This window comes from Notolabrus celidotus, chromosome 5 (genome assembly GCF_009762535.1).
Source record: "Notolabrus celidotus isolate fNotCel1 chromosome 5, fNotCel1.pri, whole genome shotgun sequence".
NCBI lineage: Eukaryota > Metazoa > Chordata > Actinopteri > Labriformes > Labridae > Notolabrus > Notolabrus celidotus.
This window is the reverse complement of record NC_048276.1, coordinates 8,755,161-8,780,125: the sequence shown is the minus strand read 5'-3', so window position 1 is coordinate 8,780,125 and position 24,965 is coordinate 8,755,161. Positions and strand designations below refer to the sequence as shown.

The following is a 24,965-nucleotide window of genomic DNA, read 5'->3' as shown; positions in this document are numbered from 1 at the left end:
ACCTCGTTATGAATTTGAAATGCGCAGTGAGGCCTCTCTTTGACCCATCCATGTTTTATCGCTCTATGTTGTGCTCCTGCTGGCAGGCCTGTCATCTATAACAGATGAGTGTATTTTCCTGATTCTGTTTTATCCAAGCTCCCCCTCTGCGATACATGTTTGTGTCTGTGCTTGGCTTGAAAGATCCAGGAGCTCCTTCCCTGACCTCTAATTACAACCTTCTCTGCCTTACTTCTACTTAAAGCGGTTATAATCATGTCATAGAAAATCAACAATCTTCACCTCATTTCTTTTGATTTTCAACTTTCCCCCAAATCCAATTGCATGGTTGTCCCACTCTTTTGATTGCTCCTTTCATCTCTCTGAGATCAACACATCTGCTAACTGTACCTGTTTCTGTCCCATCTGGATCGCATGGTTTCATGTGGTTACACACTCCTACCACAGATGTCTTTTCCCCAGTCCTCACTGCCAATAATGTCGATTCCCCCGTCGATCCCACTGCTTCTCTTCTCCACATCCTTGTTATTTTCCCTCCACTTCTTCACTTAACAGAATTGACTGTTTCTTTATGATCTGTTTCAAATATAGGATCTGTAACTGCCGCTATTGGCACACGCCTCAACCACAGACCCCTCATCTCTTTTCTTCTTTGCCATCACCAATCATCCAACCAAGTAGGCTTCAGACTCCAGAAGTGGTTTTACAGATCAATCCCCACCTCCCCCCGCCCTGAGTATACTGTATGTGTCTCCTGGTCCTTCTACATTAACTTAGACACATTCACACAGCCAAAGCTAAATCACTGCGTCTTTATTCAGTCACTTCATTGCCTTCTGAGTGCTAACACACTACACAGCACACAGGACCACTTCTCCTCACACATCAAAAGCTGGACTACATTTTTCATGCATTAGCAAGTTGATAAAACCCTGCTGTTTAATCAGCTCAAAAGTGTTATTTTCATGATATCTTTAACTTGGATTTCTTTTACATTAACCCTTATGTGATCTGAAGATGACATCAAGATTTTAGTTTGGTGTTTATCTTTGACTTTTACATCTAAAATATGAGTGTTTGTTACAGTTGTCACTTTAATCCACTAAGTGACAGCCTAAAACATGTTGTGACATAGGTGGATTTATTTGTAGACTGAAACAATAAAATGAAATCAACCCCTACACACAACAATGCCTGATTGGTAAAGTTACTATTCCAATACTTGTTTGATTGCCAGACAGAGACAGATCAAATCAAAGTTTAATGAAAATATTCAGGGGGAGAAAAGCATAGACTGTATGAATAATGGAAGTAGTATCCGTGACGTCATCCATCTGTTTCTGAAGCCCTGTTTTGAGGCCAATCGTCGACTGGAGCCATATTGCTGCTGTTGGGCGAGTGTGATGTAAAGAGGCGGGCTTTGAGCCTCCTAGCCAACAGCTACAGTGTTCCCGCCAGTCAATCAAGTCAGCTGTGCCTCTCATTGGAAGACTCGTAATCTCAATATCTTCGAAATTGCCACATTAGAAAAAAATTCACCCCCCTCACAGTGTGTGCCAATCAAGAAATGATCTATCCAGACTACACTCGTCTTTTTACCAAGCTGTAAACATGTTTATTTCTGCTGTAAAGATCGGCTTTTTTGAATTGGTGTGTATGTGGTTTCCGGTACTTCTGGAGCCAGCCTAAAGCGGATCCACTTCTGCATTGGACTCATTTTGAGACCGGAGGTTGCCGCTTGGAGAAAAGTCAGGATGATTCTAAGGGGCCATGATTAACATGAGCCCTGAAAAATATTCAGGGCCCCTGAACATGAATAATAACATTTGTGATCTTGCTGAATGTGGCCCAATGTGGTAGTTTTTCACAGGGCCCAAAGTCCCATGCAGCGCCTCTGCAAATGGAGGCTAAGGGCTGCCTTAACTGGAAATTGCAATGATTATGCCCAACAGTAAAAAATGCATCAACTATTTTTTCCTGTATTGTTTTGATACAACTGTGTGCATGATCTTGTGTTCCTTAGGTGAATACAAACAGATGTGACTCACCTTAGGCAATAGAAGAGCTGTCCTTGAAATCTGCGTTATGCATGAGTTGAAAGGAGACATGCATTGATCAGATTTATCTCTCTTGGGATACTTTATCTTGTGGAGCAAGATGCAAGGCTGGTGCCATCGGGAAGCTACTGTCATGATCCTCATCCTGGCAGCCCTCCCCTCTCCCCCCTTGTGTGTGTGTTTTGTCATTTCCCTGTCTGTTACTCCTCCTCCTGTGTCTCTTCCCCTTGTTTGTTTCTTGTGGGTGAATGTGGGCGGGGTTTCCAATCAACAGGCAGCACCAGGTGAAGCCATTCACTAATCAACCCTCTACTATAAAGCCTCTGGATTTCCTCCTACTCATCGCCAGATCGTACTTCAGTTTTCAGTGGTATTCTGAGTCCGTGGCTCCTCAAGCATTTATGTTTTGCTTGTCTTTGTGTGTGTTTAGCTGACGTCCTTGTGTGTTTCCATCTTGCTTCAGAGATTGCCGTGCATGCTTTGCCTGAGCTCCAGTTACCCTCTGTGTGAGTACGCCGGAGAGAGGGACTGCTCCGCTCTGTACTCACAGTGCCATTACCACAGGGTGAACTCCAAATAAAAGACTTGTATTTTCACTATCCATCTTTGCCTGAGTCCTGCTTTTGGGTCCAGTCCTGGTGACAATCCATAACAGCTACAGCATTATGCATATCCTCTTAGTTGTTTGAGGCCAAACACAATAACTTCAAGTTAAGAGGTAGAACATTTCTGGCACCCCAAGTCTCTGTGTCCTTTATACTTCAAGTTTAGTTAACAGTTTGATTTCTTACGGCTTCACTGATAAGGATAACTGAGTATCATCAGTGTAACAAGTAAATCACCAAGCAAAGCTTTTGTTTCCGCATTGAAGCATACTCTTTCATGATTGCATGCTTTCATTTCTATCAACATGGTGAGTCATATTGATTTTTATCCAACCCCTACTTAGAAGGACTGGGCTAAAGGTTGTATGTACTGTGCTGCCATCCCACTGAGACCACAATGAATACGACTCATTGCTTAGAAAGCAATGAAAGTCATTTTTGCCGAGCAGCGTTCCCGTCTTTAGCCACGTCTGCTTCTGCTGGAGGAGTCTCAAAGAATGACAACCCCCCACATCTGCAGAACAGTGACAGAAGAAAGGTCACTGTGACGATCAATACTCTGCTCTCTGTTCTTGCCTGTTTCTGCTTCAATGCGTCACACTAATCAGCCCGCTGGATGAGACGTCAGGACCTTATAATCAGAGAGGAATGGGAGGAGAAGAGGCATGACTAACAAGGATGTATGGGCCACATTTGGTTTCTGACACTACTATTGTCTTCATTATCCTTATCATGACTTTTCCTGCTATAATGTTCATCTTTTTCTCAGCTGCAGAGCCCAGATGCATTCTGGTCCTAATCTTCCCTGTGAATGTTTATTGTCTCTCTGGGTATATTAGCAGCCACGTGTGTTTTAAGTGGGCTCATACTAATTGCATTTGGCCTTACTCTTACAACAAGCACACAAACTGACTGAGAGGAAAGGTATCTCAGGTCAAATCAGTAGCTCTCCAGTTTCTCTCTAACATTAGAGGAACCACAGAGCCAGCAAATCTTTATTCAAACAGCCACCCTGCCCAATGTGGAGTGATGTGCAAGCACACAGTCACATCTGTATTTATCAGGTTTTTGCTGGCCCAGCCCAAGACTCTGTTCTTCACATGAGATATATTTTTTTACAGCCTGCAGTCAGCTACCTCTGAATTCCCCTGGTTTATTAATAGACGTTCTCATTTCAGTTTGCATTAGCACTGTTTCTGCAGTTCTTATAGGCTTGAGTTTTCCCATTCCTGAGAGTTACTTTAAATTTGACAGAGTAACAACTTCATGTTTCAGATTTGTAAAAAGTAATGATGCAAGTTTTGTCAAGTCTGTCCTCAGAAGAAGAAGAAACAATCTCTGAAATGGATTCTTGTTGAATGCAGCTAGAATTAATCATTCCTGATGCATTCCAGGAAGTCAGGAAATCCAAACTGGATCAGCTTTGGAGACACATGGTCGAGCAATATCTTTTTCAAGATGACAATTCTGTTTTAAATTAATCTACGAAGGATTTCTGTCTGCACTTACATGCAGATATTAGTCCACAGAGATGAATAATAAGGGATGTGATTGTGTTCTGCATTTTTTTCCCCTGCATGCATCAAAGCCTTCAGATAAGATATTAAATACAGCTCTGTCTATAAATGTTCAACTAATGGAGACCAGACGTTGATTTTTTCTTTGTGATTTGTTAACTGCAAAACTGAAAATGATCTACTTCAAATCCACGCGTTTCATAAGTAGCAGAATAGCTGTATCCACATTTGCAGCTCAGTTTCACATACAACAAGCTCTCTGGAAACCCCCTATCACTGACCCGTTTAACATTATTGTTTTGCTTTCATTTGTCTGAATTAGCAAATCCCTCGATGCTCAACAGTGGAGTCAAATGATGCATCTGGGCAAAGTTTTAATAAGGGCCAGTCATTTGATACAGGTTAGTATTTTGTCTATCAAGGCAGTACCCTGACCCCAAACACAAGAGAGGAAGTCTTCTTCACATTTGGTCTGGATAACAGTGGATATTGGGGGTCAGGATGAAGGGATACAGGGGTAATATGGTGGATTTATTGTCCATGTTGTCCCAAGGGCTTCCTGCCTGCCCCTCTTCCCCCCCTTTCTCTCCAAGAAAAACGTGCAGTCAAAGTACAACTACTGCAACAACCTTGAGCTTCTATCTTTTCTGACTGTCATCTCCAGTTGGGAAACGCTGAGACAGAAACCTCCTGGAGTGTAAGAGCCTTGACGCAGAAGCATTTTGCTCCTGCATGTCTCAGGACACAGATTGTATCCCCATGGGTTGCTTTTGTCCTTATCGTCCTTTCAGAAGTCTCTTCTTCTTCCAGCTGTTCAGACTTTATTTGTGTCTGCTGGAACACTGCAAACATCTGCCCCGTGTCTGTCCGTGATTGATGTCAGCCCTGTGAGTTATCAGAAACATCACAAACTCATATGAGCATGAACATATGCATTTCCAGTACAGGGGCCACATGTGTCCATACACATGGCTGCACATGCAGACAACCAGACATGTGCACATGATGGCTTTATTGCCTTTCAGCTCCAGATAGAGCACGTATTTGAACATATTTGCAGTCTTTGCAGGCAGGTTTTTCTGGAATGCTAATGTACCTGTCTAAAAATCAGCAAACGTCTTCTCACAGTTAACCATTTCACAAGCCAAGACGCTCAAATTTCTAATTATGTCAAATTATTTGTAGTATCTTCTTGCCAAAACAAAGCTTAAACCCAAACCATAGCTTTTAATAAAGATGTCTGCAGTACTTAATCAAAAATCTGACTCAAAGTTATTTTACTTGCTGAAAAATAATCATACGCTAACCTTTATAACCCCTCACACATTACTGTCTCAGTCTCAATCCTACAGGAGGAATCAAGTGTAATATTTAACCTAATAAACACTGTTCAATCTGGAGCATTAATCCAAATGCATAGTGATTTTGACTTGTTCAATAAACAATGTCTCTGGAAGGTCAAAATCTTGCTTATAGAACGTATAGAAAGTGTCTGCTTGGAGTTGAATATTCCTACTGATGAGGCATATTGAAAAAAAGTAGGTCTAGCTGTTTTTAAAGTATCTAAAAACTTGTCATTTAAAAGTTAATTTTAAGGTGAAAAAGTTTGGAGAACATATCCATACAGTTGATAGAAAAAGCATACACACCCTTGTTAAAATGGCAGGTAAATGTGATGTAAAAAAAATGAGACCAAGATAAATCCTTTCAGAACTTTTTCCACCTTTAATGTGACCTATAACGTGAACAATTCAATTGAAAAGAAAAAAGAAATATTTTAGGGGGAAGAATAAAATATAAAAATCTCAAATAATGTGGTTGCATAAGTGTACACACCCTGTTATAACTGGGGATGTGGATGTGAGAATTAACCAATCACATTCAAACTCATGACAAATAGTAGTCAGTATACACCTGTCATAAATTAAGTGACTTTGATTAATCCCAATAAAGATCAGCTGTTCCAGGAGGATTTTCCTGACATTTCCTCAGTTGCATCTTTCAGCAAAAGCCATGGTCCACAGAGAGCTTCCAAAGCATCAGAGGGATCTCATATGCATATTGCAGTGGGAAGGATGACTCAGAAAAGAGAACCAACCTTAGCTTAAATCATATTCAAAGTGTTGTCATGAGTTGTCCTTGTTTCCTGTTTCATTTTGTAGATTTCCCTTGTGTTTCCTCTGTGTGTATTCTGTGTTAATTATAAGTTATCCTATGTCTTCCTCTTGTCTTGTTTTAGTCCAGTCTATTGTTATTCCTGTTTTATTTTGTAGTCCTTTAATCCTGTGTCTCCAGTTTAGTTTTACTTCCTGCTCTTGTGTGTTTCCCTCCTTTTTTTGATTAACCTCATTAGTTTCACCTGTGTACTGTGCTCCACACCTGTGTTGATTGATTGCTCTTTGTGTGTTTCCCCTGTCCTATGTTGGATCATTGCCAGTTGTCCTTGTGTTCTCTGCATTTCTTCCCCCCCTTTCTTTCCACACGTGGGTCCTCCTCAGTTTGTGACAGCCAAACGGATCAGCTGCCATGCAGTGGCGTCAGGAAACAGACTATGGTCGGAGGGTACTTTGGGGCTCAGAGGTGTAAGACATTAGACTGTTATGACCCATCATCAGACTCTTGGGACAGTGTGACCAGTGTGCCCTACTCACTCATTCCCACTGCCTTTGTCAGCACATGGAAGTACCCTCTCAGCGTAGAGACAGACGCGGTGACTCTCTGAGGTTTCTCTGGTGAGTAATTGTAGTTTCCTTAAAGTGACACAAACAAAAACATGTCAATTTTATATGTTATACTACCTCAGTTTTCCCTTTGTGACAAGTGTAGTTTGGTGTTAAGGCTGGATGCTTCACAAATAAAGCACACCAGCTACAAAACCAACATTACATTATGGCCTGCATTGTAAATCTAAAGACTTATCTTCATTACAGCCTTTACAGTCCACCATAATGTTGCTTTAGCTTCCTCTGAAATGTCCAAACAGGCTCAAGTTCATTCAAGCTGTTATAGTGCTCCTGCTTGATGTATATAAAGCCAGTGGTCATTTTTCCTGCATGATGCCTGCGAGGAAACCACTGGTTGAATCCCAATTTGTGTCAGTCTTCCAGCTCTAAGTATGGCTGGGCAGCAGTTTCAAGAATACTACGTCAAACCACAAAAACAGCCATAAAGACACACAAACAAGCCAAGATGGACACACTCGCATGAACATGTCAGCTTGCATGCGAACACTTTACGCTCCTTTTTGCAGCATTCGTTCTCACAGACTTTAATGATGTATTTAAAGACAGTATCTTTCTTTTCTTTAGTTGAAGAGAAAGAAAAGAGAGTTCAGATTGCCTCTAACTTCCAGCACCTGGAAATGTATAAACCCTGCCAAGATTGTTCCTGGATTTAAGCAGTTGTATGCTAAGTGCCACACAGGGGGTGAAACCAGACGCTTTAAAAAGGACAATTTAATCCTTTTCTTCCATGGTATACACTGATAAAATAGAAATGACCCCTCTGAATAAAAGCCAGGAGACCTTAATCATAAACCTCACTTTCTTTTTTTAGAAAAATCTCCATAAATCCATTGTATCAAAGCTTTCTGAGCTAAATGTCACAGTTTGAAAAAACTCCTGGTGTTTCCTCCAATTGCTGTAAAATATTTTCCTGAAAAAGAAGCTGGCTCCTTGTCAGTTTTAAACCCTACATGTGTTGCCGTTTTAAAAGTGAACTTATGAGACTCAAATGATCTGGCATTGGGCTTGCACCACTTGCAGATGCAGATTTTGTGATACAGCTTGCAGTGTGTTGACTGTGATGTAAGGCAATGGTGCAGAGAGGAGTGGTTAACCCTCATTTGACCTTATTGATTATCCCATTATCAGCTTGGCTTTCCAAATCTGCTATAACTGTCATTGCACAAGAAATAGAGGGGTTGTTACATTTTGACATTTCAGCAGAACACGCAATGGATTTTTGATGGCACAGACTCTGACCCAATATGTCAAATCCCATGTGAAGCACAGTCCAGCCTTTTGATTCATAGATTTTTTTAACGCTCCAAAATAGTCCACGAGGAAATGAAAGGTTAGTTACACCAGCACAGAGGAGAGGAGCCATGGTTTTTTTTGTGCTGTTTATTTTTCCGTTCTCGTCCTAGGAATGGCTACCGCTTCCTCAAAGAGAAAGAGAAGCTATGTCATGCAGTTGCTTTTGGTTTGTGAGCCAGACTAAAGGGAGACCCTGCTATTGTTTTCTGAGATTTATGGATAATCTGTCATCAACAGCCCTGCTCTACTATTTCCTTCCACTGAATGCAGCCTCTCATGCTAGGTTTAACAAACTTAGCTAATCAATGCCAAACATTTAAGGCAGGGCTTTCAACAAGTGTGTGCTGTAAATCCAAAACCCATTCTTAAACTGTTGTCTAAATATTAAGTAAACTGTTTTATGTGTTAGAAAAAAACATGTCTGCTTCTTGTCTTGAGTTGGAGGAGAAAAACCCATGCTCAGACTTATTCCGCTAAGATAAGAGATGGTCAGCCTAACTTAGATGTAGATGAAACTAGCTAGCTATCTTGCACTTCATTTTTTATTATGTTTGTTTAACAGGATAACCTGTTTCCACCTTTTTCTATATTCAAAACTAAGTTTCTGCACCTAAATGAGAAAAAGACCGAGGTCATTGTGTTTGGATGGGAGCACTCTGGGCCCTCTCGCAGCAAATATTCACTCCTCTGTAAAGAGCCTTGGTGTTTATTTTGTCAGTGCCTTTAAATTTGAAAAACAAATCTCTTCTGTTGTAAAGTCCAGCTTTTTCCATCTGAGACTCATAGCTAAGGTTAAAGCCTATCTACCTCCCAAAGATTTAGAGAGAGTGGTACATGCCTTTATTACTTCTAGGCTTGATTATTGTAATTCCTTGTATGTGGGCTTAGACATGTCGTCTATTCAGCACCTGCAGCTTGCTCAAAATGCTGCTGCTCGCCTCCTGACTAGCAGGAAAAAGAGGGAACACATCACACCTGTGCTGCATGTTCTCCACTGGCTCCCAGTCTGCCACAGGGTTGATTTTAAAATTGCACTTTTAATGTACAAGGCCCTGAATGGATTGGCACCATCCTACTTGGCTGATCTTCATATTCATAATCCAGCTCGAGCACTGAGGTCAACAAACCAGCTGCTCCTGGATGTGCCTAAAACCTGGCTTAAAACCCGGGGGGACCGAGCCTTTGCAGCAGCGGCCCCCAAGCTCTGGAATGGCTTTCCACTCCAATTATGATCGGCCCCAACTGTTGAATGTTTTAAATCTCTTCTCTTTGGCCTTCTCCTCGTGAGGAGGACATTAATATCCTGATATGTTGTGTTGTTTATTGTTGTCTTCATGCATTTTTACTTTTTACCTTGTAAAGCACTTTGGCCAACACTGGTTGTTTTTAAATGTGCTATATAAATAAAGTTGACTTGACTTGACTTGACCTAAGCAAAGCTAACATTCCCTTGCTCTGGCTGCATTATAAATGAATGCACTAATATAACAGCGATACCAGTCTTCACAGCAGAGTGTTTTCCAAAGGATCTTGAAATCTTTGTGCTAGGCCTTGAAGTATCTGTCACTTTGCTTATTGTAAAAGGCTTATTGATTCAAGTTGGGTTTTTCCAGTCAAACCTCTGTTATTTGAATCTCAAGCTCAGATCAAAGCTTGACCAAGAACCACTTTGCAACAGTTTTTGTACTTAGTTTCACATATTGCGTGTTTATGTGTTTGTCTGAAAGGTTGCGTGTGCAGACGTGACCTTCAAAATACTCCACGGAGTAAGTTTAGGCAGCGAGACTTTTACAACAGTAGTCCAACTTTGATGAGGTCTGCTACTGCCCTACGTATTTAAAGTTCAAAACAACCTGTGCCAAGCTCCTGACCAGCACATGCACTACACAGGCCCCAAGCTCACATCCTAAACACAGATTTAGTAAATTACAACCCGCCCTCAGGGCTCTTTAAAAAGCTAACACTTTCTTTGATGCAGTTTAATGGAAAGCAGACCGCATGCAGTCACACACACACACACACCTATATATACACACATTCACACAGTGTATGTGCAGTGGTCTGAGGTCTACTGAGGTCAGCAGCGTGTCGGTATAGGATGTCCTGTTGATGTCACTCCAAGGAGAAGGATGGTGTAAAAAGAGGAAAAACACAGCTGGAGCCACAACATGTGCCACTTTGATCCTGATTTGTTGGATGGAAAGAGCAAAACACCAAATTCACAGTTTACACAAAAGTCGTTCAAAAATCTGTCTCTAACACGAGAAAAAAAGTGTCCTGTTGCTTTCAGATTTTGGCTCTTTATTCACTTTTAAACTGGATAAAGGTGTCCACTGATGAAATGTTCTGCACCGGCAGCACCCACAACCTCAACTTTCAAACACTTCTCACTGGCATGCTGTTGCAAGGTTACAAACCTATGCCATTGTTATTGACAGAGTTAATGTAAGAAGTCCAGCCCTTCTTCATTCTGATTGGTTAAGGTAAGACAGGGGCGATTCTAGAATTGGATGTTTAGGGGTTCTGAGCCGAGCAAGATACATTTCACTGTTTTGTACATTTTAATGCAATTTCATTCCCACATTTGTGAAAGAAAAGTCTAACCCATTTTTTGGGGGGAAATTCTGTGACTAAACCATCAAATCTGATAAAGGTTATTTAAATGCTGAGCCACAGTAAAAGAGAAATGGATTGGAATCATACAAGAAACATATGGTAAGCCTAATTTCTGGGGAAAGACAACTCATTTTGATACAGCAGCTCCTCAACATATACATAAACAGTATGTATGTTTCTGGAGTAAACCAGCCCCCTATAGTGAGAACCAAAAAATACCAAAAATTGACATTGGAGTCATTTTTTGGACTTTCATTTGAAATGCAATGCACAACATGTAAAACGCGGTGGAGCTGCTGTATTTTTGTTTTAAAATTTCAAGTTTCAACCAAATACTGTATGGTTTTGAACCTTTTCTAGCTTGTTAAAAAGGACATACAGTAAACATTTTTTTTTTTAAATCTCTCAAATTTTAGGGGTGCTGGGGATTCCATTTAGAGGTGCTTCAACACCCCCCAAAATGGGCTTGAAACACCTATGAGGTAAGATAAGTTACAGTGACTGTGAGTCCAGCTGTGTTACTGTTATCTATTCACCTTTTTTTTTCTTTACCATTTTCAACTGAGAGTGCTGAGAGTGCAGTGACACAAACAGTATTTTTTGTTCTTTGAACAATAAAAAGTACAATCTTATATGCTTCTTCAAAGGGCAAAGGATGGTAAAAGAAAATCTGCAAAGCAGAGAAGATAAAGATGGTAAACTTCGGTGCCAGCATTGTGTCCCTACAGGCCCCTGTTGACAGTGAGTGCTGTGTTTAACAGCAGGAACTGCAGACTGCCTCTGTCACTGGCTTCCTAACATAGACACTAAAGTATTATTTTCTGGTCACATTTCTTTTACATTTTAAAATTCAGCAATTCATCAAATGTGCAAGCTAAAAAAACAATAACCTCATCATCCACATCTCATGGCTCTCATATCCCATGATTTTCATTCATGTATCAATAAGTGAGTGTTCTGATATCATCCAGGTTTATGTTTTATTTCACGGTTATTCAAAAGGCCTGGTTACCCAGAGCTAATATGAGGAAGAACTTCATAGTTTTTTTCTGGAAACTACAGTTACATTCACTACTACCTTACAGCCCTGCATGATACTAGCAACTATAACAAATGAAGACATCTTAAAAATGATGTCCTAACTCCTGTAACATGTTTAAAATACACACAATAGTTATGTGATGTCAGTTTAGGACACCTCAAGTCACAAGAAGGGTCATTCTTTCAGTTTGATGGAGGTAGACTGAGAAGACGGTCATTCGAACCCTTTAACTTTGATACAAGATATTACTTTTCAGATGGTAAAATATACAGTATATCAAAGTTAACAAGATGGGATCATTAACTTAGATATTTTTGTACAATGTTGTAAAAAATAAACTATAGCTGTCTGGTTTCCTGCTTGCCCTTATTCTTCTTCCGCTCATATATGTTTTAACCTCCAAAACAAAAAGAAAACTTTGTGCCGTCTTCAAACACATGTTTTCATTTATATCATATTATGTATATGAAGACATGCATTTGAATCAACGATAATCCAAACAGTCCTGCCGGCAGTACTGTGGGATTGTATTTGGACCAGGAACTGAAATACACAGGATGAGCCTTTCCAGACCTCCATGTCCCAGCACAAAATAAGGAAACAATAAAGTTATTTGAAGGAGAGGAAAGAAGAAAATAGAGAATAAGCCTGTGTCAACATGCAGCCCTGAGTTCAACACGCAATATGTTATTATAGGAGACTAGATAAATTAGGATCAATGCTTTTAAGTGTTCCTGAATTCATTTTTGGGCACTAAAACTTAAGGAAATCCCAACAAAATGCAGAGGCTTACTAAGTTACACTCAGATTTAACATTAACTGAGGATGAAGACGCTCTGGAGGATTTGAGAGTATTTGTTCTGACAGTACTGGGATCAGGCTGCAGAGCTGTGGCAACTTGTGAAATGTCATTTTTCAGTGTGTCGGACCAAATCAGTTGGAAGGGCTGGCTCAAAGGTGGCAGATTGAGCAGTTTTGCAACAGATATTTCACTGCAAACACAATTTACTCTCTTCATTTTCATGCAGTATTCATAAATAAGGAAATGGCAAAATGATCTGTAGTTTGTCCTAGAGGTTTGGACATTGACTCGAAGTGTTCGTTAAGATTATCACATTCTCCAAAAAGCCTTACTTTCAAAAAAGAGCATCTTTGTTTCTTCTAGTTGACAGTTTCCATCTTTGCTTTACTCCTGAAGATAAACACACTGCGTAAACAGAGATTTGACGTCTTGTGAAATCTTCCCATCTGCAACTGGAAAACTATGTGCTTTCTTTGCACTGGGGGAACTCAGCCCCCAACTCATTTCAGCCTTCAGAAGAGCAAAATTTGACTCGATTACTGGAGACGGATTGGCTGCAAATGTCTCTCCAGTAGGATTGTCTACAAAGGTTTTCAAAATAGGCCTTAAAAGAACTTTAAATCTTAAAATGCTACATATGGAAACAATTTGTTGACTGTGTTCTTGACTGTTCTTATTTGACATGGCTCTTGAGAGTCTGTCATACAGGGTCTTCTTTCCGTGCAGCTTCAGGGACACTGGGTGAAAAAGTGAAGAGAAAAATAAAGAGTTTGCGGAGGGTTAAGTTGGGACACGAGAGTTAGATAACATGGAAAAAAAAGGGTGGCTTAGGGTGCTTGGACCAAGCAAAAGAAGACAAGAATCCAAGCTGAAGATGATACTGTCACTAAAATGAAAACCACCTGTGAATTAAAATCACAGAGGCAACCCTTAATCTTCCCAGATAACACGGTCCTCGTGGGGTTTGTGAGCTTGATATTAGACTTTCCAACACTAACACATACACAGAAAAATATAAGGGCCGTATCCAAATAAAACTTTGATGTACTAACATTCACACGCACACAAAGAATGCAGGCATAGGCGGACCTTTATGCAAAGAAAACACAAACTCTGTGGTCCTGATTCACAAAGGACTGCACAGCTAAGTCTCTGCAAATGAACCAAAAACACATTATCTGATTCACTAAGCATGAGTAAAGGGTCAAATGCTCTACAAGCTGCTGCCAAGTGTCACTATGTGCTAGTGGTGTTTGCATATGTTTAAACAAGTCATTATGCATTCTTTGGAGGCAGATCCTCTTCTATGCAAATGAGCCTCACTGCAAAAAACACCTAATCCGCTAACACTGCTTCAACAGCGCTGCACACTTAGAGTGAAAATTTTACCATCCTCCGAGAGTTGGTGGTAACTGTAAACCGCTGTGTTTATTAGGGTCGTTGAGCTCAAACTTTCAGTGATCAAAACAACAATTCCACTTCTAGATGACCTAAAGGTAATATATCCAGTGGCGGTTCTGGGGAGGGGCCAACAGGGGCCAGTGCCCCTGTAAAACTGAATCTGGACCCCCCCTGTGGCCCCCCCTCCACACCAAACAAATATTATACAATAAAAAAAGCTTCGGTATCACACCGATGTTACAGGTGGAACCCAAGCGTGTGGCACTTTGTTCCAGTCCCTTAGATGATAAGGGACTCATGTTTAGTGTAAACAGCAACATTTTGATATAGTACACAGTAGTATATATGTCTAGTATCTAGAGATGCACTGATATTTTGCCAGTTTGATCTCAGCCGGTCCTCGCCCTTCTCAGTCTCTTTTTTCAGGGTTGAATGTGTCCCTCTGACAACACCCTTGGCCCCAGCCTGGCTCCTCCAGTAAAATTGGTCTAGAACCACCACTTAATATATCTGCACATAAAGTCTGTTAATATTACTTTAATGTTATTATTATTGTACTAATCAGAGGTTAAAGCTGGGGTTGGTAATCAGATTTAGATACACGTTTGTTATACTGGTTAAAATGATCTTTATGTCCCGATGGCGATCAATACATAATGTGTTCTTAAAAGAGAGTGAAAAAAGCTGCTATCTACAGCCGGAGTAAACCTGGGAAAACACCAACCAATCCCATTTCATGTTTGTTTGTGTTTTTAACTTTCACTATGATAATGTTTTGGTGTTTTCTTACCTCTGAGTGAGACATGAGTTGATGTAGTGCTAAACACAAATGATGTGCTGAGGATCGGCTTTGAATCAGTCATGATCATATGGTCACGAATCAGTGGCACTCGTGCATGTGAGCGGGGGCGTCGTTTTGGAGGAGTCCAGAGGACATGCTACATTCAAATTCATGCTAGTCTTCCATGACTACCAACCCTAGCTTTAAATCAGTCTGGGACTGTCTGAAGCTCAAACCCAGCATGTATGGGCCGTACCATTACGCATGTCTGAATGTATCTGAACAAGCTGCTTTTTAGCTAGTGCGCTCCAGGAAGTAAACTGGATATGAACTATGAAATGTGTGCCACATCTGTCATGAATCGACTCCACAAACGGTAAGGACTTCCTGTCAACATGTAGCTCATCATGTTTGTAGATAGAAATTAGCGTCGTCACGTCAGGATGAAAGCACACAGCGCAGCTCTGTGCAGCACAGAGTGCAGATGTGGCAGGTCATCTCGGTCACAATCACAGAGCTGCAGAACTTTGTGGGCGTTAATACATTTGAACTTCAATAGCTCAATTTGCTTTGTGAATTAGACCATGAGAGGGAGCAGATAGTGGAAGAAATGATGCTCAATTCTTGGTGCTATTAGCTGTCGCAATCAATGCTTACAGAATTCCCTTCCACAGGTTTTTTTAACACATTTATGAAAACTTTTTAAAAGCCTGTCGAGTACAATCTCAAATCTTCCCACTTCTAATCTTCTGCTGCAATAGTGTTACACATTTCTCTTAAAACCGCTACGTCAGAGTGTGGCAGACCTTTAGCTTCAGCCAAAACTGATGCTTAAGCTTGCTAACAATGCTCACAGATCTAACGTGTAGATCAGTGACAGATGGACAGAATGAAAGAAAGAACAAGAGGAGCCACAGGCCACAAAGGCTCGTTAAAATCATAGCCCCATGCTCTATTTAGTGGGCCGCAATCATCACAGAGGCTGCATAAAAAAAACACTGCTGCCTGGTAAATCTTCCCAGTGAATGTGTAGCATTCAGGGAAGTGTTATATATCATTCAAACCTGTGGATATAGCTGAAATATTAATGCATTAGAATGAACAAGAAGTCTTGTGTTCAGCGTTACTTCTGACGCTCATAAATGGAACACCTGGAAACACTGCTGGGTGCCCGAAAAGTCATCAAAGAAGTTCATGTGTGTGCCTGTAGCCGAGGATCTAATGGTGAACAAATGAGAAGGCCTGTTAGGCTTCCTCTGACACCCTCCACTCCACATGGTGCCCACATTTTGTCCACACATAGAGGCAGCGCTAACATACACACAATAACCTCATTACAAATCAAAGCCCTCCGTTTTTGAACTCTTTCCTGTCTTTGTTGTCCAAATTCAGCCCCCCCCCCCCAGCTCTCTCTGATGTTCAGGAAATTAACCAGTTGGGGCGCAGGTGAGCAAGCGTGTAGCCGCCCTGCTTCAGAGGTGATTAAAGAGGCCGAGCTGGGAAATGTGATAAATCTAATGGTAACACTCAGCAATCACCTGAGGCAAGAGCATGTGGTCAAAATCAGGAACACTTTGAGTTTGACGACCGATCCGAGAGAGCTGGGAGACGGAGAAAACAGAGTTTTTTTTATGAAGTGAATAGTGCTTGAAAGTGTCAAGAGCTCTACTTCTGAATCCAGAATTATTCAAAGAGAAACTCTGGGTTTGATTTGATGAAAAGAGACAGATTCTTCTTCTGTTAGACGTTTACTGGAAAGCGATCAGTATAATGAACTCATAAGAGCGACTAATATTGTCTCTCTCAACACAAACCCGGTTTCTGCTGAGATGAGTCATTGCACATATTCAATAATTCACACCACTATCATTGAGCAGATTCCTTCTCTTTGGCATGATTTACATACCATCTGCGTGCAGGATTCCTGCGTTTACCCCAACACTCTGGATCCCTTTTCTTATAAATGAGCTCTGACGTGCCTTTGTGTAAAGTTGAGGGCAAAATAGCCCACTTAATATATCCATCATGTGGTAGAATTTCATAACACTGAAAGTAGAAGAAGATGTGTGTCTTTTGTCGAAATGTTGTGCTGAAGCTGTGAGAGGGGTTGTGTTTTGTAGCAGCGGTGGGTAGGAAGCGACTGACAGAGGATGTGGCAGTGAAAATGAATGCATGTGAAGGCTTCAAGGTTTTTTTGTGTGTGCAATCAAAATCGAATTTTCATTTCCTTGACCCTAAAAAAGATTTCCCATGTGCTATCTGTATGTTTCTCTGTATGCATGTGAGGCTTCTGCATACTCTGTGTCAATCCCAGCAGGCTGCCAGTTAATAGAAGTCACATTTTGATGGCGCATTTAATGGTTTCTGACAGCATTTTCATATATTTAGTCATTAAAGGAGCTAAGTGTTGGGTTGAGTCGACTTCCATGACAGTCCTAACCGCAAGCTCTGTAATGAATCCAGCTTTTTGGGAAGACTTGGGGACAAGTTTGTGGCTCTGCGACACATATGTGTGAGCTTGACGGAGCATAAACATTTGTGTCTATGAAAGCTTGTCATTACACCCAGCTGATTGATAGTGCATGAGGAAAAAGTCATCACTCAGACGTACACAAATGGAAGTGATTAAGTGCTAGAATGACATAATTGTCTTTACTCAGCTTTTTAATGCTCCGTCTCATGTAAATCCTTCCATCTCTCCTCCTTCAACACTCACTCTTGGACTTTAAGAGTTACACACACACACAAACACACCACACTCCTCCAGCTGTTGCAGCTCTCTGACCGTCGTGTCTAATCTCAATCTAAGTCTGTTTATTATTCCTTAGGAGCAACTTCCACCCTCTCCATGGAAACGTTCACTATCCCTGGCAATTAGCTGCCTAATCCATAGTCAAATTGCCCTAAAATAGTCCTGTGTACAGTGATTACAGAGTTCAGGATTCAGTGGTCACTGTGATGTGGACAGCCGGTGGGTATCCTAAGCGGTGCAGCAGATTTTCTGGTTGCGGTTGAACACACACCACCTTGCTTTTCTATCTGTGTGTGCAGAGGATGATGGGAAACACAGTGACCACTCTGTCCCCATGCTAGCCCGACTCACTACTGCTTCCATAGCAAAGGGCACGATAGCATGCATGTGTTTGAGTGTGTGTCTGTGTGAAAATTGAAGAATAAGGACCTAAAGTATGGAAAATTTGGGATTAGAACTCTGGTTGTCTGGAGGAGAGACAAGCAAGCCCCCCTTTGCCACAACCTCAATATCCTGAAATCCCCTCACCCCGCACTTCACCGACATGAGACAGACTGCCACTGCAAGGCAAATTGATATATCAGAAGAAAGCATGAAGTTCTGCCTTGGAGGCAAATGCAGTATGAAAAGCAACAATTACTGTAAAAAGAGGAGGGGAGCAACAAAGAGGGGGGAAAGATGTCAAGAACAAACAAAGTAAAAAAGGGAGAAGGGTGCCAGCTGGGGCCACGTGGGTTGTGTAACAAATGTCAGCATGCTTATGCACGCAGGTTTACAGATTTGTCTGACTTTGAGTGACTTTGAAAACCAGACAGCGGCGCCAAATGATGTCATGATGATGTCACCCGTGCACTCGTAGGTAACTGGCAGCTCACTGTCTGCATGACAGGCTCCATTTCTGCAGTACAGGGGAATGCAAACTGCCTCATTTAGTCTCACGGAAGGGACTGAGGAGAGGGTGAAGTTCTTCCAAAGATCTCCAGATGAACACAATGTGGATCACACACACATGCACACACAGAAACTCACACAGACAAAGGAGGAGCAAATTTAGCAGAGCTTGAGGATTACTCAAGTTAAAAATTAACACTTTTTCACGTTGCATTCCCAAATCAGATACTTTCTGTGCTGTTCAGCTCTCATTGTGCATGTTATGAAGCCCCCTGCACTTATTATACACTGTGTAACTTAGTGTTAAAATCCCTGGTATGGATACAAACAGTTACAGGACACACAGAGGTGTAACTAAAACCACTCTTCTAGTCCGACAACACAAAGTCGATCAAAGAGCCTCCCTGCCAGGACGTCAAAGTGATCTACAAAAGCAGTTTTTCCTACATTCACCGAACCATGTAACCACACGTATTATATTCCGAGCTCATATGGAAGCAGGCACGCTGTGAAGAAATGAAAAATTAGCTGCCAGTGTTGGCTTCTTTAGACATTCATAGTCATCCCACTCAATTGCTATTATTTAAAAGAAATAATGGCTGTTGTAAAAATGTAATTTCCGCACTACAAAACAAGTTCTTTTTTCCAGTCCATGGTTGAAAGAAATATTTGGAACAATTGCAGATATTTATATCATAAACTGCTTTGTGGGGTTTGACTTTACATGTTGAAGTATGCACTGTGAAAGAAAAAATCAAACATTTAATAAAAGAGAAATAGGGCTGTAAATGTGAAAATACCTCCCTTGTGTTGGATAAGCACTGCTGCTAGTTCATACAGGGCTCTTTGTGCAACTTAAGCCCTTCTTCCAAAGAAACACCTCACTATGCTGTTTGGCTCCAAGCCGCCTACCTGGACCCCGAATCGTGCAAAACTAGTGTTTACGATTTCCTTACCGGTCAGAATGGTTTACAGTGACCATTTAACAAATGTCATACATGCATCCAAAGTCTCTCTGCGTCTGTTTTGAATCAAAGCCACGGAGGCTGCACAGTTGTTGGTGGAAAATGCTCACGACTGTTCTTGGCCGGGACCTGCAGTGCTCTTTTTGTCTTTGTGAAATGAAGCATAATTGAATAAATATGTCATGTAGAAAGGGGTGTTTAGATGGCAGACAAGGCGCAGTAAATATTTGGGTCTTGCTGACTGCCAAGCAGCCGGGGGAGGAGAGAGTTAAAGCCTCCGAGGACACACTCGCTGGTCAAAACACGACGTGAGCCTGGTGCAGTAAAGTCATGACATCACAGGTTAGACTTCTTACAGTATGATGTATGCAGCAGTATAGTCATATTAAAAGAGATGTGATTTTAAGGTCCCTTAAAGAGTTAGCATATTGCTGACTGACTGCACATGTATGGACAGTAACCCAGGGAGGGGCTTGTTGTGGGTATTGATTTGTGTTTACTGCTGCCAATGAATGAGAGAGCTTTCAAAGAGTACAAACTGCCTGTTGATTCTTGTGTGTCTTGGGAGTGGGGGCAGGGACTGAAAATGAGAGAATGCCTTTCATTAGCAAAAAAACCCCAGTATATGTCCCTGATTACTTGAGGAATCATTATCATTTGTTTTCATTTCCAGGGAGTGAAGAAGTCTTAAATACCACAAGAAGACAAACCATGCTTATTGAGACAGATTCTATCTTAGAAGGAGAAGAAGATGTACTTTAGCCATCAAAATTTAAAATTTTCACTCTAGCGTTTAATCATAGGCTGAAATATAACATGTGTACTATACGTTTTTACCCATCTTAGTTCGTTAAACTGTTTTTACCTATCTTCTAGTCCAGGGGTTCCCAAACTTTTCAACCCCCAAAATATAGGTGCCAAAGACTTTTGACCCCTATTGTCCCTTAAAGTGGTTAGATGTTGCTTCATACTTCATTTACTTCAACTTCAAAATTAGTTTACCTACAAAATTAACTGTTAGCTAACCCTAACCCTAACCCTAACTTTAGGAGTCATCTGGCAACAAAGAAAGGCAGAAAACTAATGACCAACCAACTGTTGTACCTAAATGGTGAAATGAATTGGCCAACTCCATTCGATCTGCAGAGTCCCTCTCTACTTTCAAAAGACAGCTAAAGACCCAGCTCTTTAAGAAGCACTATGCACTTAGCTAGACTGTTCTCCACTGTTGTCCTCAGTGGCAGATCATGTCTTCCAGCTACAGTTCACTCGCACTGTCCTGCTCTACTCTGGGAATCTGTGTTCAGCTCTTGAGTGACCCAGCACTTGGTACTTTGGTCATTATTGTGGTGATGTTAATTGTTGATGATAAGGGAAGGTCTTAAATTGTTTGGTTGCTTCATTGTAGATGTTCCTTATTTTATTAAGAAAAATAAAAATAAAAATAAAAATAAATTCCTTATTAACTTTTGTGCATTGCCTTTACACTGCTTGGCAGTACCTGCACTCAAATTGACTTGAAGCACTTTGTTACTCTTACTGATCTTGTTTCCTCTTGTCTAGATCTTTGCTTGTGTTGTTCTTGTTCTGGTATGTACGTCGCGTTGGATAAAAGCGTCTGCTAAATGACATTGTAACAAATGTACTTATTTACAGGGTTTTATTTAAAATGTATCTACAATTTTTGTCTATATTTTTACAATAATGGGTAAAATTATCAAATTTAGATTACTTAAAAAAATCAAAAAAAAAATCTTGAAGACATCTCACAACCCTCCATTGGTGTCTTGCAACCCCACAGGGGGTCCCGACCCACACTTATGGAACCCCTGTTCTAGTGTGTGCACATATCTTACTTGTATCATTGGTTTTGTAAATAAACTGTAAATGTACTTGTTAGTTTCAGTAAAAACCTTTCTTAAGATACACCTATTTACTTTTTAATTTCTAATAATTTGAAGAATTATTGTTTTTTAATGTTTGCACTATCCACTTTGCTGCTGTAACCTTATTGTGGGACGAATAAAGAATTATCTTATCTTATCTTATGCACAAACAGAATCATATGGACATAAATTGATGGAGTGATGCCAGAATGAGGGGGCTACACAGAGACGAGCTCCCCAAGCTGTTGGGGTTTCATCCTTGGCAGTGCCCAGGGTGCGAGCTAACAGCCAATTTCCAGACTTCCAGACTTGGTCCTTAATGGGAGCTGCTGCTGCTGAGCCAAAAGATACTGCTACCGTAAATGTTCTAAATGTCATGATCAGCAACTGAAATAAGTGATTAATTTTTATGAATTCAACAAACAAAGGAATAGAATTTAAAAATTAAAAATAATTATGAAATAAAACCTTTATTTAATAGGAATGCTTGTTACTACATCTAGTGTCACAACTAGGGGAAAAAAACAGTGACGCAGGGACCCATATGCAGACTAAAAAATGTTATTGTTTTTATAACAAAAATTCAAAAGAAAACAGAAAACAGAAAGACTTAAATGTCCATGAAAGAAATCCAAAAAATGTTCAACAAAAAACCTTGAAAACAAAAAAAACCAACCACTGGGCGCACAAGGGATGACAAAAAGAAGATGCAGAGACAGAAGCAAGATGACACAATGATCCAACAAAGAATGGAGGAAACACAGAGACTAAATACACACAAGGTAATTAGACACAGGTGTGACGCAAGACACAGGTGGAACTAATGAAGGTAATCAAGGACAGGAAGTAGAACTAAACCAGAAACAAAGGGATCAAGAACTGCAAAATAAAATAGGAAACACTTTGGATTTGACTAAGACATAAATAAAAAGGAATACTACACAAGACATGCATCACCAGAAAACAACAAAAGGATAACTCATGACTAAGAGGTAGGAAACAGGAAATGAACACAAGTAAGATCTACAAAATAAAAGCAGGTAACAACACAAACAAAATACTACACTAAACTAAACTAAACTAAACTAAAATAACTCATGGCATATGATAGGCTTTCTTTGTTTCTTCCAGATAAATAACAATCATGGGTTTTAAGACATAGCACCAGAAAGTACAGAGACGAGAATTCTAACCTTCAAATTAATCTCTGTGAGTTATTTTGGAAAGCAGCATGACCGACATTAGAAACTCTGAACCTGCATTCAAATTGAAAAAACACACCCAGCACATCATCAACGGCTCCTGTCCGTCTCCAGGTCTTATCAGTGTGGAGTCTAGACTTAACCTTATTTACTATGTTTGCGACCGAATCTGCAAATCTGTTTACACATCTATCTGTGTGTCTCTTTGTGCGAGCCATTCAACAACTATCTAATAGAAGGAGATCTTGCACGGCTGATGGAGACAGCACGGTTCAGGTCACACAAGATAAGGTCACATCCGTAAAGATGTATTTGACGGAGTTGAGATGAATTAACCCCTGTCTGGTGGTCGATACGCCTTGAATGCTTTGCCAGAGACACTTGGCAGTACTGTGACTGTCTCAAGAGCAGAAATAGATCATTCACTTTGTTATTCAGATTGTTGGAGCAGCGCCTCTTTGGGTTTTAATTTTGTCGTATTCGGCTCACGCAAGCTTTGTTAATGGCTGCTGCAGCTGAGAGAGCGGGGAGTCCTTTCTGTAGCAGCAGTCCAAAACAGATCAAGTATGCTTTTGAACAGGGATCCAGTGATATCACATGACTGCTGCACTGAACCTGAGCTGCCCTGTACTCTATTTTTTCTAACAGTGGCCTCAACTTAACTTCACTCCATCTTTCTCCAAGTCTCTGTATACTTTGGTCACTCCGCCAAACTCGCTCAAACATCCTTATGAACAAATATGAGCTTTGTTGGAGCCTCTCCATCTCCTGGCCCTAATCCCCTCTAAAAGCCCAGACTGCCGTCTGTAATGTAAACATAATGTGACCTGTAATGTATGTGTGTGTGTGAGTGTGAGTGTGAGTGTGTGTGTGGCTGCATCACCTTATCTTGATTATTGTTCTTCTGTGATGAGTAATTTATTGGAGGAGAAATCCTAAACTCTTCCAGAAAACAAACAATCAAACTTAAGTCAGAGAAGTGGGAGAGGACAGGGTCTGAGCATAAATCAGACTGGAGGAAGGACGCAGAGAAATACTCCAGCTCCTGCCCTGGCTCCAGACACAGACAGCTATGAGTTACAAAGCCCATTTTGGAGTTTTTCTTGACCCTTTTCCAGTCTCAAAGTGGCCTTGAGTTTCTGCACTGATTCCAAAAAGATAGGCAAAATATTGAGCACACTGTTTCATAAAGCTGTGAATAAAATCTATCAACGCCTTCTGTGTAAGTGTAATTTATACCTTGAACTGAAGTGAAAAAATAACACATTTGAAGGTTGGAATGGTTTTGTGTTCTGTATTTTTGAGCCTGATTCTGTTGAGATTTTAACAGAGTATGAGTGGCATTCAAGGACTACCACAGAGTGTTAGGGCCACATTAATGAGGGAAAAATGTGATTTGGCTGCCCTTTAGACTCCCTTACTTTGGGATAGTCTCAATTTCTTGCTAAAACTTTTCAGACTTCAGTTTTTTTTGGAACCTATACGTAGTAAAACTTTAAAAGATGCTCTACTTCCCTTATGTTAGCACAGGTGGCTGGCTGCTCTTGAAATAACTCATAAATATTGACTAAAATTACAACTTCATTCTCAAATTTTCAGTTCTTTTTTTATTGTAGCTCTTATACCCCTTATAAAAGGATCATTTTGAATAGGACTACAAAACAGCCCACTTAAAAAACTCAAGTAATGCATTTTTATTTATCACCAATCATGAACCACCTTTCTCACTAATCACCTGGATGTGTTGAATACTTGATTCTGATTGGTCAAAGCTCCAATTGATTCTCAACAGCAAAGGTGATGTCAGAAACAACCAGATCACACTGTCACTGTGAGAAGGCAAACAATAGGTGCAGGACCCAAAATGTAGACAAAAAGTTTAATTAACAAAACAAGATAAAGAAAAACTTACCAATGACAAAAGTCCAACAGCACAAAATACCAGAATCACAGTATGCTGAGTAACATGGGAAGAAAAATGTAAAAAAAAAACATTAAGACATACAGTGAACTAACACAGGGAAGGGGAAACAGTGGAACTAATTATACAGGGTAATCAACACAGGTGTGACACCACACAGGTGAAACTAATGAGTGCAATCAGGGAAGTGGAGGGAAACACACAAGGGCAGGAAGGAAAACTTAACCAGACACACAGGGATCAAGAACAACAACAAAAAACAGGAAACACAATACTTCACACACGCAAGGAATACAACACAAGGATCACTTAGAAACACAAGACTTAAAGATGACATATCTAAAACACAGAAGGTAGAAAAAAAGACCTGAAACACAAGTTAAATCTACAAAACTAAACCCGAAATCTAGGCCTGATTGCAACAAAAAAAATATGTTGCACAACAAAAGCAACTCATGACACACACGTCATATCTAATCAATCTTTGTCA

At 40.5% G+C, this 24,965-nt stretch overlaps 1 long non-coding RNA gene across 1 annotated transcript; it reads right to left on the bottom strand.

Annotated features, from left to right (window-relative positions):
- Positions 1 to 4,536: 4,536 nt before the first annotated feature.
- LOC117813081 lies at positions 4,537 to 24,679 on the bottom strand. Its single transcript, XR_004631318.1, has 3 exons — positions 24,467 to 24,679; positions 6,831 to 6,929; positions 4,537 to 5,064 (listed from the first exon to the last, which is right to left on the bottom strand). It is a non-coding gene; the product is annotated as an uncharacterized LOC117813081 (long non-coding RNA).
- Positions 24,680 to 24,965: the final 286 nt, after the last annotated feature.